The sequence below is a fragment of the Ascaphus truei genome, chromosome 4 (assembly GCF_040206685.1).
Source record: "Ascaphus truei isolate aAscTru1 chromosome 4, aAscTru1.hap1, whole genome shotgun sequence".
In the NCBI taxonomy this organism is placed as follows: domain Eukaryota; kingdom Metazoa; phylum Chordata; class Amphibia; order Anura; family Ascaphidae; genus Ascaphus; species Ascaphus truei.
In genome coordinates, this window is record NC_134486.1 from 360541429 (window position 1) to 360555988 (window position 14560).

Here is a 14560-nt window from a genome sequence, read left to right on the forward strand (position 1 = left end):
GGCACGAGGCTGTCCATCTTCCAGGACCTGTCCCCTGTGATGCTGGCCCGCCGCAGATCCCTGCTACCGGTCACCAAGACCCTGAGGGAGAAGGGGGTCAGGTACAGGTGGAAATTCCCCTTCGGCCTCCAGGTGGTGAGAGGAGGCAAGGCGTTCACATTAAGGGAGTCGGAAGAGGGGCCAGCCTTCCTCCATAAGCTGGGCCTAGGTGAGGCCCCTACTGCCTCTGACCCAGCCAGCCCACTTCCAGAGCCCATTTGGGAACAACGTACTAAGTCCCCCAGGGCGCAGAGGGACAAAGAATGATTCAAAGATACCCACACGTTAAAGTTGCGGCAGTAGTTGATTGACTTTAGTTAAGCTGCCGAAAAGATGTCCCCTGGTCCAAGATGATCAGCGCCACAGACAGGCTCCCACCCCCAAAAGGGAGAGAATTGAGCTCCAAAGACTTGAATTCGACTGTCCACAGCAGCGGGCCACGGAAGACACCAGACGATAAAGTAAAAAAAACAACAAAAAAAAACATTCAATAAACTTTTGGCCTACCTTTTCCATGAAAGCACCACCACACGCAAGATGGCGAGGATGCCTGAGATGGTTGGAATCCACGGTGAGGCGCAGGAGCCGGAAGGGAGCGAGGAGCGGGAAGCCGGAGCAGGTACCCATACCTCCGCACTGGTGAGAAGCGCGATCCAAAATGGCGGCTGCCCGGAAGCGCGTCACCAGAGGGAACCGGAAGGAGCGACGCCATCTTGGAGGTGGCGCCGAGCCAGCCCCCGCCATCACAGATGGATGACGTCAACGCCACGGACGGCGCTAGACGGAAGCCCCGAGAGGTGGCTACGAGGCGCCGGACCGACAACCCTGGCGAGCAGAGGACAACATGTCAGGCGGAGGCGGGAGATTTAAAAAATTAAGCAGCACAGAAGCAGAGGCAGAGAGAAGAGGGGGGCCGCCGCGCATAGAGGACAGGAACAGAGGGGAAGAGGAGGAAGCGGTAATAGCATGAGGGTAGGGTAGGTGAGTGAGGACTAAGAAGGAAGTTGAGGAGTATAGAAAGGGAAAGCAAGGTGAAAGAACGACAGCAGGGTGTAAGGTAAGAGAGGGGGAGAGGGGGCAAGTTGTAAGTGCGAAGAAGGATAAGAGAAAGTGTTAGTGAAGGAGAGTGTAAGTGTGTGGAGACCGAGGAGAGGAGTAGACACAGGATACTTAAGCAAAGAAGAAGGCAAGATGGGAAGAACGGAGGGAGGAGAGAGTGGTGACAGGTAGAAGTGGGAAGGGGGGAAGTGATAGTAGGATGAGAAGAAGGTGACGGGGAAGGGTTAGAGGGTGGAAAGTACAAGGTTTGGGAGAGATGGTGAGTTGTAGAGCAAGTGAAGGCAGCAAGTGAGCTAGAGAGATAGGGGAGGTTAACACGAGAAGGGAATGAGGGAGAAGTGAAGGGCATCAGGAGGAGGGGGAGGTCGGGTAGAGAGAGGAGATAGAAGGGAGAGAGTGAGTCCTGTAGTAGATACAACACTAATAAAAACAAGGGGATGAAACGGGGCTCGAGTTGGTATGGCGCTGGGGAATCTGGGCTACGGGGGCAGCCACTAGTACAGTAGTTAGTTAGGTTTCGTTAATATAAATAAGTAACGAGCGAGGCAGGAGTGGTAGGAGGTGACCTGCTTCAAAGTCCGCATGGGCCACATGCTAGGGGGGAGGAGGGTGGTTCTCCTGGGCCCTAGTGAAGCCCTTTGGGTCAGGACTCTGGGGGAGGGCGGCACCCACCCCAAGTTATTCCCGGACTGCTGGAGAGGAGTTCGGGTACCCAAAGGCGTTGACCTCGACGAGATGGTTAACTCGTCAAGTCGTCGAGAAATGATATGTTCCAGTATATGTTGTGTGTTGTCTTTGTATCCACCGGTTTCCCCTTTTGTGTGCCCCCCCCTTCTTTGTTTCCTTAGGTGAGAGAGAGATGTGCTGTGATATAAGGAGGAGAAGAGGCTCCAGAGTTGGAGCCGCCGCGCCGGACAGGAAAAGATTACGGCAGTCAGTACGACCCACATGCTTCAATGAGTAAGGAACTCAGGCTAATATCCCACAACGTCAAAGGATTCAACAGCCCGGCAAAGCGTAGAGTCGCCTTCAGGGATTACAAACGTAAGGGGGCAGGAATTTTATTTTTGCAAGAAACACACTTCTCACAGGGCAACTGTCCTAAGTTCCTTGATAAAGATTATAAGGTACACCTCCTGTCCTCCGCAAAGGTTAAAAAACGAGGGGTGGCCATATTAATCCATAATCGTATACCATTCGTACCCGATAAGACATTTACTGACAGGGAGGGTAGGTTCCTCATCGTGCGGGGAGTAATACGTGGATTCCCTATCACACTAGCAACGATATACGCCCCTAACGAAAAGGCCACAGACTTCTTTGACAAATTTTTGGGGAAACTTAGCAAAGTGGCACGAGGGAATATTATCGTAGCAGGAGACCTGAATAGGGCACTGAATGAGGACCTTGACAGATGCTCGACCACTAACGCAACACACAGACTTGACGTACTAACAATTAAAAAGGGTTTAAGAGACTGCCAACTACTCGACATATGGAGGGAACAACACCAGGGAATGAGGGAATATACCTTCTACTCACACCCGCATAACAGCTATAGCAGGATAGATTACTTCCTTGTGTCTAATAGAATGGTCCCCGGGGTCTCTCGTTCCGAGATCCATGATATTTCATGGTCTGACCACGCATCAATCAAGCTGCGATGCACACTAATACCACTAGACAGACCTGGAGCGAATTGGAAATTGGATGAGATCTTGTTGAAAATCCCAGCTATACAGATGGAAATAGGGGATAAGCTCAAACAATATTTCGAGGAGAATGAGGGGAGTGTGACAGCACAATCCACGCTGTGGGAGGACCATAAGGCTACCCTCAGGGGGGTACTAATGAATCTCGCCGCTAAAAGGAAAAGGGAAAGAGAGAAAAAGATCCAAGAGCTAGAAAAACAGTAGCGGAGCTCTCTTCCTTACTCAAAAATAAACAAGAGTGACCACACGCTGAAACAAGTATTAGACACCAAAACTAGACTTAATCTCCTCCTTTCCGCCCAGGCTGAGAAGGAATTGGCCTGGTCTCAGCGAAAATTTTATGAAAAAGCGAACAAGCCTGACACACTACTTGCCAATAAGCTAAAAAATAAGCTTCCAAATTATCACATTCACGCAATTCGAAACCACAAAGGCGACCTTACAGTTACCTCCATTCCTGGGAAAATTGTAGAGGAGTTCAAAAAGTATTATGAAAAACTATACAATGGAGATAAGGTGACCCACAATCCGAGAACAAGAGATCTTCCTAAATGAGGCGAACCTACCAATCTTGGAGAAAAGTGACAGGGAGGCACTCCAATCGGACTTCACGATGGAGGAGCTCTCTGGGGTCATCAAGGCACTAAAATCTGCCAAAGCCCCAGGGCCGGATGGCTTCTCAAACTTATATTACAAGAAGTATATTAAGATACTAGCCCCCCACATGTTAAAGCTATTCAACGGAATTCTAGCAGGGGCCTCCTTCCCAGCACAAATGCTACAAGCCTCAACCTCAACGCTGCGACGTTCGAAATGCATTGGATGGGTCTTTTGCCACATTAAAGTGCCCTTTTAATCATTTTTTTGTCCTGGTTTCTTCCTGCTCCGTTTGTGCTGGTGCGATTTTTGGTCTCCCTTTTCCCCAGATTCTCCAATGGCACACAGATCCAAGCTTACGGAGATGGGTAGAGTTGGAGAGGAACTGTTGTGCACCGATTGAACTCCAAAACTTAATCTGGCTACCCAAAAGAGGGGTATGCAAGATGGAACTGCCGCTACAGACCATGGTCAATTCACTAAGAGTTTGGGAGGCCACTAAATTTAGTTGTCAGTTGACTACTAAAAAGTCATTGATGACGCCAATTGTGGGCAATCCAGACTTCGCTCCGGATCTGAATAGTAAAAACCTCTTAAATTGGACTCAAAAGGGGATAACCCGTCTTAAAGATCTGGAGGATAGAATGACCATACAAACCTTTGAACAAATTAAATCCACTAAAGCTATCCCAAACAGCGAATTCTTTAGATACCTCCAGATCAGAGATTTTTTATAATAAAACGCCAATCAGACAGGCACGAACTAATTTTGAGCAGCTGTGTTCTAGAGGTACGGACACAAGGGGACTTACATCTAGAATGTACAGGGAAGTGATCTGTCCGACGACGCCCAACGAGAACAGACTGTGCTACATTAGACACTGGGAAGAGAACTTAGGGGAGACACTAGAAGACGAAGAGTGGGACAGAATTATTCAGGCAGCTGCAAAAAGTTCAATCTGCACCACATTAAAGGAGAACGCATATAAAGTCCTTGTGCGGTGGTATTACACCCCAACCCGCTTAGCTAAATTTGTGAGAGGCTACTCCCCACTCTGCCCTAAACAATGTGGGGAGGTGGCAGATCTACGACATATGCTGTGGTCTTGCACAAGGGTGGCCCCTATTTGGGAACAGATTAGAGACTGGATTCAGCGGATTCTCGGTTTGGAGATCCCCCTGGAGCTATGGGTGTTCCTTCTGGGCAGGCGGATCCGGGGCTTGTCAAATGCAGCGCATAAATTGATCGCGCATTTTGCAACAACCACAAGATGCGAGATCGCAGCATTATGGAAGCAACAAGAAATCCCTAATATCCCTAAGATCAGAAACAGGATTTGGCATGTCTGCAGGATGGAACAATTAACAAGTTTGGTTAATGACTCCGGCACAAACTACCTAAAAGTCTGGGCACCATGGCTGGCCCAGTTAGACATCCCAGGGGTGGATGCCACCACGATTTTGCATTAATAAAATTAGATGCGTTCTCCTTTGAAGGTCGGATAGGTGACGTACTGGTAGTAGACAGCCCCACGGGTTAAGACTAGGAATGAGGACACAAAGGCAGGTCCCGCCCCAGAAAACAAACCCAGTCAGCACCTGCCAAGGCGGCACAAAGACTGCAACGAACAAAGAAGCTTGAAGCCTCCTCCTCTCTCCCTTCGCCCCCCCCCCTCTCACCCCCCTCCCTCCCCACCCTGGGTCCCTTGTCTGGTTCGTCTCATCTTTTTTGTGATGTCGTTGGTTGATGAGTGTTAGTGATGAACAAAAGTGCATGTTTTTGTAACTGGAAGTGATACAATGGGCTGTGAAACAATGTTTGCACTTGTAATTCCAATAAAAATTTCAGTTGGATTAAAAAAAAATAGGAGATTTAAAAACTCTGGCAATTTTTTCTATCGGAGCTTGGTGCATAGACCCCTAAATTGCATGTGCGCTAAGAGGTTGACTCAATGGGTTCAATAGTATTACATTTATTGTTAAGACGTGCATTGATAATTAGTATTTTCACAGGGAAAGTTAACTCAAAAATTCAAAATGTTTTCTTAAAAAAAAAAAAATATTTACAGTATACTGAATTAGCCGGCTAACCTTTCCTGGACATGCAGAGAGGAAAATCTTTTACCGGCGCCTTCTGGGAAGGTGAAGTAGCAGCAGATCCATATTTATTCATAGGCTTGCTATAGCGGCTTTTCCCATAGCCGATGGGGAATATAAGTAGGGGTACATCTTGAAATGTTATGCACTTTAGCCTGATATCTACTTGTTGGTTCTTGTCAACCTCAATTAGTTTATATTATGTTATTGTTGCTTCGGGATCGTGCATCAAATAGTCCTGAAAAGATGGCCATCTTGAAAGCTTAGTCACACACTCAAAATTACCATTCTGGGCCACATTTAAAATGTTCATTGTCCTTTATACAAGCCATATAAACAAGGGTAAAGTATATGAAAATAATAAGGAAGAGGAACACGCCCATTGTTACATCCTGTCACCTTAATTTCTCCTTCCTGTATCCCCCTGTCCTCCAAATATTAGAGGGGGGATGAGAGGCAGAGCTCAGCTACATATTTTTTCCAATTTGTATTTATGTGATCTGAGTTATACTTTTTTTCTGCCTTATACTGTAGTCACGTGGAACACATGCAAATGCTCAATGAAAAATGAAAGGCCCACAACTACAGTAACTTTTGCTGGTCTGCAAAGAAATAGAAAAGTTTGAGCGAACCTTTGACAGATGAACGTTGACACATTCTTCTCCCTCACTGTAAGTACCAGCTAATACTATACCTGATAAAAAAAATGCTTACGTAACTTTGCCAGGCTGCTATTGGTATTATTTTATAATTTGCTGCATTTTTTATTTCTATTTTGAAAACCTGCATCCTTTTGTGATCCATTTCTGACCTATCCTCTGAGACTTTCCTCCTCCATCAACTTGAGACACAGATTTCAATGTGTCACAATCTGCTTTCTTCTTGATCAAAATTATTATCAAACATTCAAACATGGTGTCTACTAGCTTCATCTGTTGGCATTGAAACTAATGTTGCATGCTATGTACTGTCAAAGACAAATATAAGGAGAAAAATACGGTTGGTATTAGTGACACTGCAGTTGACATATGATGGTGTCACGAACAGCACACTGTGAGCATGTGACTTTTATATGTGACAATAAACAATAAACACACAGTAAACTAGCTGACCCACTTTTCTCCCCTGCAGTGTTCCTCTAATGAGTAATATCTCAACTCTATCCGTCACAAATATCACCTTAAAATTCTGCCACCACCAAAGTTAAAGAAAAGTAGTATTACTATGGGGTCCTTGGTCACCGTTTACTATCACAAATATGTAATTAACACACAAAAATCTATTGTCGGAAAACATGTCTGAAAATGCATTTACTCTCTTCAAAACATGCAAAGTTCAATTAGAGCCAAAAGATAATACGTTTTACATTTTAGATTTAAGACACAGAAATAGTACAGTGCTTAGTTAAAGAAAATAAGTTTGCCACAAACATACAGTACAATACAGTATATGCAAACAGTTTCTTAAAATAAAAGGGGGTGAATAGAAAATCTAATTACATTACTGCGTAAGCCCATCAGATTCTTTCAAAGACGCTTAAGTTGAAAATATGGAAATCCACCTATGTAACTACGTAAAAGACCCTCTGTTGAATTTCAAAGTCATATCCTTAATCCCTGATTTTTATACTAAAAATCCTTTGCCTTAAGAACAAAATAGACCCAGCTTCTGGGTGTGTCCTTAACCGCCCTCATCAATCTCCAGTGACACCTTTATGGCTTGAGGAGAAAAAATAGCTTTCCCTTTGAATCAAAATATGCCTGAATATAAAACCCCATAACATTATTTCTATAATATCTACAAGGATGCCACATTCACTGTTGCATTTGTTTAATTAAAATGCATGTGTGGATATCCAACTTGTTGGAGTTGATGTTAAGTTTGAGAGAAGAACGGTTATCTGACCTTTGCATCCTCACAATCATGACTTGTTTAGCATAATTTAATTAGTCTGGTCGCAGAAATATTTGTTATTCTTGCGGATCATTGTCAGATCCCTGATATCTTTATTTTTGGTAGAATGTACCAACATGTAAAATGTCTTCCTAGCCACACCCTTCTTACATTATCCAGAACACCGAGGAATGTATTTTGTTAAAGGGGGTCTTGTTTATTTCCACTGCCAGAAAGAGTTGTGACTACAAGTTTTAATCACCCCACTTTCCAAATCAGGTATGCCCTCAGATAACCCAACTTCTAGACAAACACAGAAAAAAAGACTGGAGTCAGGTTAGCTTGACCCCCCCCAAAAATATGTATTGTATAAAGTAATACATGTATTTTTAAGTTGTAACTTGTAACTCCAGTTATTTCTTCATGGCCTTATCATGACAGATGTTCTCCTCAAAATGTTTAAGTAGCCTATTTATCTCCCTCATGAGATGCTACTTGCCATGACATAAGTATGCTCCCTCTAGGAGCTATCCCTCTTCAGAATTTAGTTATTCACTGCCTTCTGCTATTTGCAGAGTTGCTATAGCATATAGAGTGGAGTTCCTGCATGTGTGCACCTACTGTATATTTTGAGCTTGTTGTGGAAAGGCTGTAATATTCCTACAGACAAGAGAGGGCGTTAGGAGCAGTGTAGGAGCAATGCAGAGCAGCTACAGGTAGTGCAGACAGATTTTATTACGTTAAATGATGTAGATTTTATTACTTTAAATGATGATGAGGGGGGTTTGCTGAAGCTGCTGATGAAAAGGGCGATTATCCTGTCTCAACACTATTTGTGTCCCTAGTATATGTGCTCAATTACGGTGCTCAATTACGGTACATGTACCGTATCAATGTTTTAATTGTAATTTGGGTTTTTATTTACTCGTTTTTACTACCTTGTTAGTAGCCACAACCAGATTTTACAATGCAAAGCCAGTAACCATCCTCACACTAATCAGACCAAAAAGGTTGTAAAGCTGTCTTTGAAAAGGTTTTCTGGCTTGGCATTTGTTTAACCCAGACTTTACTTTAAAAATTGTGTAAAACCGCAGGCATAAGTTTATAGGTATTCATGTTAAAGTGGATAGGAAAAATAAGGATAAACTCTGAGGGCCTCATTCTAGTAGGCTTGATTACTAACTCATCAAGCTTTTTGAGCACTTCTTGAACAATTGAGCAAGTTTGACCAATTATTATAACCAAACAAAATGGCCAACTTAATTATATTGATGTATTATAAATTTACCTCATATCCAGGGCAGAGCGAGAGGCTCCGTGGATTCTGTTTTTTGCCTCTCGGTCTGCCCTGGATATGAGGTAAATTTATAATACATCAATCTAATTAAATTGGCCATTTTGTTTGATTATATTAATTGGTCATATTTTTGGACAAGTAATATGATGCCTTTCCTCTCTGACAAATATTAAAAATAAAATTATGTTTATGGTAATTCTTTACATGTTGATATTATTGCCGATTGAATCTACCTTGATAAGGTGATTTCAACTACAGTACCTGTTTTATTTTTGTTTTTTTAATGCCTGAATCATTTACGTTTGATATATTTTATTTTTATGTGTATTTTCCCGTTTTTTTAATATATTTCATTTGTGTTAATATATTATCGTGAGCATTTTCTAATCTGCACTAGCAGATTCTTGCTATCTGTTCATTTTGAAAAGCAGATTTGTTTGTCCTGTTTGTATGTTGCTAGGCAAGATTAGGGACCATTTTTGAACTTAGTTCCATACTTAGAAGTATATTAAAACCATACTTTATTAATATACTGTAATGTAATGTGTTTGTTACATTCGGAACCCATGTCCAAACAGACTGCCTGAGCTAACCCATAGGCGCCAGTAAGTCTGCTGGAGTTCAAAGTAGTCAGGATGCCCAGAGGTGTGAAAAGCATTTGGTCAGCGGGGAAGGGTGTAGTACCAAGGTCCGGGGAACAATGGCAGTCCTCCAGGATGCCATTTGTTCTGCCAGACCTGGTGGAGCCTCTCCCGCCAGGTGGTATTGAGATAGCCAGGTAGAGAGGTGGCAGGCTTGCGCATGTCTCTTGGCTGTTTCATATTTCCCGCTGGCCCAGCTTTTCTAGCTGGCTTGGCTCTGATTGGCTGCTTGAGATAGTTTCCATGCGATGTTTGGTGAATGAAACTCAGAATACTATAAAGATCAATGAACTAATCAGATTTGGAGTTTCCTGTTGTAAGAGCGTGGGCAGCCTGCTGGAGTGTAAGTCCAGACTTTTGTGCCCAAGTTCTCATAAACGATCTTAGCGGACGCGGCTGGGATTTCATGCCAACTTGAGTTACAGGAGATTCGCAGTCAGGAGGGACCAAGTTCTCAGAAGAGAACGTACCGGTGGTGTGTGGAATTTCATGCCGATTTGGGTTCCAGGAGATTCCGGGCTAAGTCCCGGTCAGGGTAAAACTCTTCTATATAGTTCCCTGCACCTAGGAAAGTCTAGTTGTCGACCCCAGTCCCAAAGTAAGTGTGCATTTTGTCTGTATTTTGTGTATCATTGTGTGTACGTGAAATTATGCTGAATAAATTACAATTTATTTAATTACCTTGTTTTGCTCAATGAAAGATCCTGGTAAAAAGATGTAAATAACCTGGTCTCCCTTGACACACATAAAATACCTTTTAATGCATGGGTGGCTTTGGGGAGACTCATGACTGTTCTGGATATAGGACTGGGATATTGGGGCTTGAAAAGTAGGTGTCTGGGGGACACGGGTCAGTCCCGGTGTAATTCTACTCGTGTACCGGCAAATCATGCCTGCATGTCAGGTAGAATTAACATACTACTAGCTCCGTTCCCCGACCTCCTTCAAATAAAAGAATTGCATTCTTACCCAAATATCCCACCTAAAACTTACAAACAGCAAGTTTCATGAGTCTGGGGTAAAGGAAACATGGAAAGTGGAAAAGCAGGGACAATTTAACTTCACATGTACATATACCTGGCCGCTGACTTATATTGCTAGGTAGCTGCCAGGGACCCACGTGACACAAGGGCAACCACAGGGCTTAACCTTTATTTATGAAGGTTATGTGTTAAATTGGTGTATCACCACAGTAAGCTCACAGCAAGCATACAGTAAGTCCTTTCAAAATGAATCCAATATCCAGGAACAATTGTATTATAACAGGAGTGATCTTCCCAGGGTAGAATGGGGACCTAGTGGTGCCCACACAGCTACCACGAGTGGTCCCTAGTATGAAATCACTGACCCATGGGGTATAATATATGAACAATCCAGCACTAGAAAGGTAATAACAGAGGGGCTACTGCCCTTTACCTGACTGTATGGTCCAGATGAGTTGAATTCTTCAGCGTGCAGTCCTCAGAAGTGAGAGTCCAGGTAAGTAGAAGAGAGAAGGAGCACAGCTATCTACATCCAGGATGCAAAAAGTGAATAAGGGCAACTCCAAACGAAAATAAAACTATTTTCCTTTATTTGATCAGCATTGCAATGGAATAGGACAACGCACCAACGTGTTTCGTCCCGCAGGACTTTCTCAAGGTGTAGGGAAACATGTAACAGCATACATTTTAACATAAAAAAAATTGCGCTAAAATTGACCCATAGTGACGTCATCACTGCGCGACCCGGAACTGAGTCGCGTTGTTAATGCGCGTGCCCAACCTAAGTCGCGTCAGTGAGGACAGTGAGGACTATTTAGGGGTGTCTGTGACATCTGATGTATGTTATGTATATTCCTATATTGTTTCATCTTTATTATTGTTTTATAGGTTCCCTAGGTTTATAGTGGTAGTATATATTCGTCTAGTTCATATTTAGTGTTTTAACTGTCCATGTTACATGGGTTTTATCATTTTGTTCATGTTTATTTGATTAAAGTTTCTGTATTCAATGTTATTATATTGTAGCCAATCATACTGCCCTATGTGTTGTTTCTCACTGACGCGACTCAGGTTGGGCACGCGCATTAACAACGCGACTCAGTTCCGGGTCGCGCAGTGATGACGTCACTATGGGCCAAAAGGTTTATGTTAAAATGTATGCTGTTACATGTTTCCGTACACCTTGAGAAAGTCCTGCGGGACGAAACGCGTTGGTGCGTTGTCCTATTCCATTGCAAAGCTGATCAAATAAAGGAAAATATTTTTATTTTCGTTTGGAGTTGCCCTTATTTACTTTTTGCATCCTGGATCTAGATAGCTGTGCTCCTTCTCTCTTCTACTTACCTTTATTTATGAAGCCTGGTTACCCTTTCCCGTCACAGGTAGGTCCAGGTACTGAGAGGCATCACACCAAATACAGTACATGTGACCCAGTCAGTACCCTCCCCAGGTATGACACTCCAACTGCCGGTTTAGGCCTGCCCATGGATATGGCAACACAGTACCCATCCAGACTGCAACTGCAGGCTAGGCCATGCGCAGAAGTTTAACCCCAACACTGCCTGTTCCTATCAGGATTTATAGTGTTGAGTCCAGTGGAAGGCTATAGCCAGGGGTACTAGGCTACACACATAAAATCTAAATCTGTGCTTATGTCCTTAAAAAGTTAAAATGTGAGACACTAATGGAATGTTAAACTACTATAATAAGAAGATGCTTTTCATATACAGTGTAGTAACTTTCAGTTGATTGTCTGCTAAGTTATTTATGTTGCCTCAAGGGTGAAATACAGTAGCTAAAGCTGCAAGAACACCTAACCTTTGATGATGGATAAGAGCTAATGTGCTCACCTTTTGCTAATCCTTTATTGTACCTGACCTCTATTAAAACAAATAAAAGGCAAAAAGCTTCAAGGTGTGAAAGGGAGATATCTTGAGTCATCCCGTCTCATTAAGGGTAATTACAAAATTGTGACAAGTAATTCATATATTTGTGTAGCCCAGCCTCCGTCCGCTACTTATTTCCCTGGGCCCTACCAGTGTAAGCCCTGTTAGGTACAGGCAGTGGATGAGCAAATTCCTCCATAAGGCCTTGTTTGCTATTGCAGCCTTAGATGCAGTAACTGTATCCAAGGGCAGGCCTAGCAACAGCTAGAGTGTGTCAGCCTGAAGGACGTACAGGCAGTCCTCGGTTATCCGACACAATGCGTTACTCAAAATGGTGTTGGATAGCGAAACGTCTTAAAGCGAAACACGTTTTCCCATAGGAACACTGTTTAAATGAAAGGCTCTGTTCCTGAAGGCATTTTTAACACTAAAATACACCAAATATTTTATGCAGGCAATAAGATACGCAGCACACACATAAATTATATAGTGTATATACTGTATTATATATATAATATAACATAAAATATAATAATATAATATATTATATAGTATAATATTATATTATATAATATATATATATATTATATACACATAAACAACTTTGCAAAGTGTTGTAAGAGCGTTGGTAAGCCGTGTTGGCATTGTAAAAATTAACATAGGTATGCATTGCATAGCGTTGGAAAAGCCATTCGTTGTAATGCGAAGCGTTGTAAAACGAGGACTGTCTGTACTGGCTGGGTGTCATGCTAGATTGTGATGACCTGTCAGAATCAGACCTGCTCTGTTATGGGGCAAATTGGACCATAGGGTGTCCCAGTTCCAGCATTGAGAACTGGGAAGTTTGGACCTGCTGGACCTAACGGAACCGGATATTTTAATATGTTCATGTTTTATCTAACATACTGTATTTCAAGGTATGGGTAAAACCCAGAGGAAATTCCTTTGCATACCAGGGTAGCATATGGCCAGAAAGGCGACCCAATGTCTAGGACTTAAGTATGTTTCAAAGGATTTTGTCACCTCCACTGTTTTGCATGAGGATGGAGATTACTCAAAGCAGAGCAGTCTTCAAGTGTTCCATTTCACACCTCACAACAAAGAATATCCTGCCAGGATCCCAAACTGGTAGACTAGCTGGCATTCCTGATGTAGAGGAGGGGTTATAGAAATGAGACCCCAGAGCTCTACTGCGCATGTACCAACTAGCAGGGGGGCATGTGTCAAAAAGTGTTCCCACGTTAACGAGTGGCTAGAGGTAATTGAAAACCAATCCACGGTACTCAATGTTAAGGATAGGGCACAAAAGGTTTATAAACTGTTGTTCACCCTTTATCCTTTGTCTTCTGATATCATCTGAATGCTACCTGATTGCGAGAGAATTGCTATGCTTCATACTTCTCATTCCCCCGGCCCAACGTAAGTATACTTCCTGTTTGTTACTGTATTATTCGTGTGTTCACCTATCCAAAGGAATACATATACTTTATTATATCTAAGACTCGTTCAGTTCGACCCAGTGATTTGTGTGACCTTTAATACCTGTGACAGGCTATCGTCACACAGAGTGAGACTGTGACAGTGACAGTGTGTGACAGTAACAGTGTGAGACAGTCTGAGACAATGACAGTGTGTGACAGTGTGAGACAATGACAGTGTGTGACAGTGTGAGACAATGACAGTGTGTGACAGTGTGAGACAGTGACAGTGTGTGACCGTGACAGTGTGTGACAGTGGGGCGGCCCGTGCTGCAGTGTGGAGGCCCCCCTACCGTGTGGCAGCCCCCCTGCCGTGCTGAAGCCTCCCATGCCGTGCCGAGGCTCCCCTGTGTGCGGGTGTGTTTGAGAGTTTGTGAGCCAGAGTGAGTGACAGTGACAGTGTGTGACTGTGTGGCAGTGTGACACAGTGTGTGACAGTGACAGTGTGAGACAGTGTGTGTGTATACAGACACCCACCCATAGTGAGTCACCCACCCACCCAAGTGTCAGTCAGTCAAAGTGTCAGTCAGTCGAGTGTCAGTCAGTCACCCACAAAACCACCCAAGTGTCAGTCAGCCACCCACCCAAACCCAAGTGTCAGTCAGTCACTCATCCACCCACCCAAGTGTCAGTCAGTCACCCACCCAAGTGTCAGTCAGTCACCCACCACCTCACCCACATACTCTCGCTCTCCCTGTCACCCTCTCTCTCTCCCTGTCACCCTCTCTCTCGCTCTCCCTGTCACCCCCTCTCTCTCGGTCTCCCTGTCACCCTCTCTCTCTCTCACTGTCACCCTCTCTCTCACCCTCTCTCGCTGTGTCTCTCTGTCACCCTCTCTCGCTGTGTCTCTCTGTCACCCTCTCTCGCTGTGTCTCTGT